A 6,000-nucleotide genomic window follows, 5' to 3' on the forward strand; every position below is an offset into this window, starting at 1 on the left:
TTTGAATTTTTGGAAGTGATCACGAATTAACCTTACTTTGCTCTACGAGGCTTGGTTAAGGAGATGTGGCCATTTTATGTTTTGCTAGGGAAAAATTCGTATTTTGACCGATATCCATAATTTTTTTAAATTTTTGCAAGTGATCACGAATTAACCTTACTTTTGCACAACGAGGCTTAATTAAGGATATATGGCCATTTTAAGTTTTGCTAGAGAAAAATTCTTTTTTTGACCGATTTCCATAATTTTTTTGAATTTTTGGAAGTAATCACGAATTGACCTTACTTTTGCCCTACGAGGCTTAGTTAAGGAGATATGGCCATTTTAAGTTTTCCTAGGGAAAATTTAATTTTTTTTTCCAAAATTTTTTTCAATTTTGCATGTGATCACGAATTAACCTCACTTTTGCTCTACGAGGCTTAGTTAAGGAGATATGGCCATTTTAAGTTTTGCTAGGAAAAAATTCATATTTTGTCCGATTTCCATAATTTTTCGAATTTTTGGAAGTGATCATTTCAAGTTTCGTATTTTGACCGATTTCCATAATTTTTTTGAATTTTTGGAAGTGATCACGAATAAACCTTACTTTTGCTCTACGAGGCTTAGTTAAGGAGATGTGGCCATTTTAAGTTTTGCTAGAGAAAAATTCATTTTTTGACCGATTTCTATAATTTTTTTAAATTTTTGCAAGTGATCACGAATTAACCTTACTTTTGCACTACGAGGCTTAGTTAAGGACATATGGCCATTTTAAGTTTTGCTAGAGAAAAATTCATTTTTTGACCGATTTTCATAATTTTTTTGAATTTTTGGAAGTGATCACGAATTAACCTTACTTTTGCTCTACGAGGCTTAGTTAAGGAGATATGGCCATTTTAAGTTTTGCTAGGGAAAAATTAGTTTTTTGGCCGATTTCCATAATTTTTTTGAATTTTTAGAAGTGATCACGAATTAACCTTACTTTTGCTCTACAAGGCTTAGTTAAGGAGATATGGCCATTTTAAGTTTTGCTAGAGAAAAATTCATTTTTTGACCGATATCCACAATTTTTTTATGTTTTTGCAAGTGATCACGAATTAACCTTACTTTTGCACTACGAGGCTTAGTTAAGGATATTTTTGCTAGAGAAAAATTCTTTTTTTGACCGATTTTCATAATTTTTTTGAATTTTTGGAAGTGATCACGAATTAACCTTACTTTTGCCCTACGAGGCTTAGTTAAGGAGATATGGCCATTTTAAGTTTTCCTAGGGAAAATTTAATTTTTTTTTCCATAATTTTTTTTAATTTTGCAAGTGATCACGAATTAACCTCAATTTTGCTCTACGAGGCTTAGTTAAGGATATATGGCCATTTTAAGTTTTCCTAGGGAAAATTTTATTTTTCGGCCGATTTCCTTAATTTTTTTAAATTTTTGCAAGTGATCACGAATTAACCTTACTTTTGCTCTACGAGGCTTAGTTAAGGAGATATGGCCATTTTAAGTTTTCCTAGGGAAAATTTTATTTTTCGGCCGATTTCCTTAATTTTTTTAAATTTTTGCAAGTGATCACGAATTAACCTTACTTTTGCTCTACGAGGCTTGGTTAAGGAGATGTGGCCATTTTATGTTTTGCAAGGGAAAAATTCGTATTTTGACCGATTTCCATAATTTTTTTGAATTTTTGGAAGTGATCACGAATAAACCTTACTTTTGCTCTACGAGGCTTAGTTAAGGAGATGTGGCCATTTTAAGTTTTGCTGGAGAAAAATTCATTTTTTGACCGATTTCTATAATTTTTTTTAATTTTTGCTAGTGATCACGAATTAACCTCACTTTTGCTCTACGAGTCTTAGTTAAGGAGATATGGCCATTTTAAGTTTTGCTAGAGAAAAATTCATTTTTTGACCGATTTCCATAATTTTTTTGAATTTTTGGAAGTGATCACGAATAAACCTTACTTTTGCGCTACGAGGCTTAGTTAAGGAGATATGGCCATTTTAAGTTTTGCTAGAGAAAATTTAATTTTTTGACCGATTTCCATGATTTTTTTGAATTTTTGGAAGTGATCACGAATTAACCTTACTTTTGCTCTACGAGGCTTAGTTAAGGAGATATGGCCGTTTTAAGTTTTGATAGGGAAAAATTCGTTTTTTGACCGATTTCCATAATTTTTTTTAAATTTGTGAAAGTGATCACGAATAAACCTTACTTTTGCTCTACGAGGCTTAGTTAAGGAGATATGGCCATTTTAAGTTTTCCTAGGGAAAAATTCATTTTTTGACCGATTTTCATAATTTTTTTGAATTTTTGGAAGTGATCACGAATTAACCTTACTTTTGCTCTACGAGGCTTGGTTAAGGAGATGTGGCCATTTTATGTTTTGCAAGGGAAAAATTCGTATTTTGACCGATTTCCATAATTTTTTTGAATTTTTGGAAGTGATCACGAATTAACCTTACTTTTGCACTACGAGGCTTAGTTAAGGAGATATGGCCATTCTAAGTTTTGCTAGGGAAAAATTCGTTTTTTGGCCGATTTCCATAATTTTTTTGAATTTTTGGAAGTGATCACGAATTAACCTTACTTTTGCTCTACAAGGCTTAGTTAAGGAGATATGGCCATTTTAAGTTTTGCTAGAGAAAAATTCATTTTTTGACCGATTTTCATAATTTTTTTGAATTTTTGGAAGTGATCACGAATTAACCTTACTATTGCTCTACGAGGCTTGGTTAAGGAGATGTGGCCATTTTATATTTTGCAAGGGAAAAATTCGTATTTTGACCGATATCCATAATTTTTTTAAATTTTTGCAAGTGATCACGAATTAACCTTACTTATGCACTACGAGGCTTAGTTAAGGATATATGGCCATTTTAAATTTTGCTAGAGAAAAATTCTTTTTTTGACCGATTTTCATAATTTTTTTGAATTTTTGGAAGTGATCACGAATTGACCTTACTTTTGCCCTACGAGGCTTAGTTAAGGAGATATGGCCATTTTAAGTTTTCCTAGGGAAAATTTAATTTTTTTTTCCATAATTTTTTTTAATTTTGCAAGTGATCACGAATTAACCTCACTTTTGCTCTACGAGGCTTAGTTAAGGAGATATGGCCATTTTAAGTTTTGCTAGGAAAAAATTCATATTTTGTCCGATTTCCATAATTTTTCGAATTTTTGGAAGTGATCACGAAATTACCTTACTTTTGCTCTACGAGGCTTAGTTAAGGAGATATGGCCATTTCAAGTTTCGTATTTTGACCGATTTCCATAATTTTTTTGAATTTTTGGAAGTGATCACGAATAAACCTTACTTTTGCTCTACGAGGCTTAGTTAAGGAGATGTGGCCATTTTAAGTTTTGCTAGAGAAAAATTCATTTTTTGACCGATTTTCATAATTTTTTTGAATTTTTGGAAGTGATCACGAATTAACCTTACTTTGCTCTACGAGGCTTGGTTAAGGAGATGTGGCCATTTTATGTTTTGCAAGGGAAAAATTCGTATTTTGACCGATATCCATAATTTTTTTAAATTTTTGCAAGTGATCACGAATTAACCTTACTTTTGCACTACGAGGCTTAGTTAAGGATATATGGCCATTTTAAGTTTTGCTAGAGAAAAATTCTTTTTTTGACCGATTTCCATAATTTTTTTGAATTTTTGGAAGTAATCACGAATTGACCTTACTTTTGCCCTACGAGGCTTAGTTAAGGAGATATGGCCATTTTAAGTTTTCCTAGGGAAAATTTAATTTTTTTTTCCAAAATTTTTTTCAATTTTGCATGTGATCACGAATTAACCTCACTTTTGCTCTACGAGGCTTAGTTAAGGAGATATGGCCATTTTAAGTTTTGCTAGGAAAAAATTCATATTTTGTCCGATTTCCATAATTTTTCGAATTTTTGGAAGTGATCATTTCAAGTTTCGTATTTTGACCGATTTCCATAATTTTTTTGAATTTTTGGAAGTGATCACGAATAAACCTTACTTTTGCTCTACGAGGCTTAGTTAAGGAGATGTGGCCATTTTAAGTTTTGCTAGAGAAAAATTCATTTTTTGACCGATTTCTATAATTTTTTTAAATTTTTGCAAGTGATCACGAATTAACCTTACTTTTGCACTACGAGGCTTAGTTAAGGACATATGGCCATTTTAAGTTTTGCTAGAGAAAAATTCATTTTTTGACCGATTTTCATAATTTTTTTGAATTTTTGGAAGTGATCACGAATTAACCTTACTTTTGCTCTACGAGGCTTAGTTAAGGAGATATGGCCATTTTAAGTTTTGCTAGGGAAAAATTAGTTTTTTGGCCGATTTCCATAATTTTTTTGAATTTTTAGAAGTGATCACGAATTAACCTTACTTTTGCTCTACAAGGCTTAGTTAAGGAGATATGGCCATTTTAAGTTTTGCTAGAGAAAAATTCATTTTTTGACCGATATCCACAATTTTTTTATGTTTTTGCAAGTGATCACGAATTAACCTTACTTTTGCACTACGAGGCTTAGTTAAGGATATATGGCCATTTTAAGTTTTGCTAGAGAAAAATTCTTTTTTTGACCGATTTTCATAATTTTTTTGAATTTTTGGAAGTGATCACGAATTAACCTTACTTTTGCCCTACGAGGCTTAGTTAAGGAGATATGGCCATTTTAAGTTTTCCTAGGGAAAATTTAATTTTTTTTTCCATAATTTTTTTTAATTTTGCAAGTGATCACGAATTAACCTCAATTTTGCTCTACGAGGCTTAGTTAAGGATATATGGCCATTTTAAGTTTTCCTAGGGAAAATTTTATTTTTCGGCCGATTTCCTTAATTTTTTTAAATTTTTGCAAGTGATCACGAATTAACCTTACTTTTGCTCTACGAGGCTTAGTTAAGGAGATATGGCCATTTTAAGTTTTCCTAGGGAAAATTTTATTTTTCGGCCGATTTCCTTAATTTTTTTAAATTTTTGCAAGTGATCACGAATTAACCTTACTTTTGCTCTACGAGGCTTAGTTAAGGAGATATGGCCATTTTAAGTTTTGCTAGGGAAAATTAGTTTTTTGGCCGATTTCCATTATTTTTTTTAAATTTTTCCAAGTGATCACGAATTAACCTTACTTTTGCTCTACGAGGCTTAGTTAAGGAGATATGGCCATTTTAAGTTTTCCTAGGGAAAATTAAATATTTTTTCCATAATTTTTTTTTAATTTTTGCAAGTGATCACAAATTAACCTCACTTTTGCTCTACGAAGCTTAGTATTTTGACCGATTTCCATGATTTTTTTGAATTTTTGGAAGTGATCACGAATAAACCTTACTTTTGCTCTACGAGGCTTAGTTAAGGAGATATGGCCATTTTCAGTTTTGCTAGAGAAAAATTCGTATTTTGACCGATTTCCATAATTTTTTTGAATTTTTGCAAGTGATCACGAATTAACCTTACTTTTGCACTACGAGGCTTAGTTAAGGATATATGGCCATTTTCAGTTTTGCTAGAGAAAAATTCATTTTTTGACCGATTTTCATAATTTTTTTGAATTTTTGGAACTGATCACGAATTAACCTTACTTTTGCTCTACGAGGCTTGGTTAAGCAGATATGGCCATTTTAAGTTTTGCTAGGGAAAAATTCGTTTTTTGACCGATTTCCATAATTTTTTTAAATTTTTGCAAGTGATCACGAATGAACCTTACTTTTGCTCTACGAGGCTTAGTTAAGGAGATATGGCCATATTAAGTTTTGCTAGGAAAAAACTCATATTTTGTCCGATTTCCATAATTTTTTTTGAATTTTTGGAAGTGATCACGAAATTACCTTACTTTTGCTCTACGAGGCTTAGTTAAGGAGATATGGCCATTTCAAGTTTCGTATTTTGACCGATTTCCATAATTTTTTTGAATTTTTGGAAGTGATCACGAATAAACCTTACTTTTGCTCTACGAGGCTTAGTTAAGGAGATGTGGCCATTTTAAGTTTTGCTAGAGAAAAATTCATTTTTTGACCGATTTTCATAATTTTTTTGAATTTTTGGA

This window comes from Stomoxys calcitrans, chromosome 2 (genome assembly GCF_963082655.1).
Source record: "Stomoxys calcitrans chromosome 2, idStoCalc2.1, whole genome shotgun sequence".
Lineage (NCBI taxonomy): Eukaryota > Metazoa > Arthropoda > Insecta > Diptera > Muscidae > Stomoxys > Stomoxys calcitrans.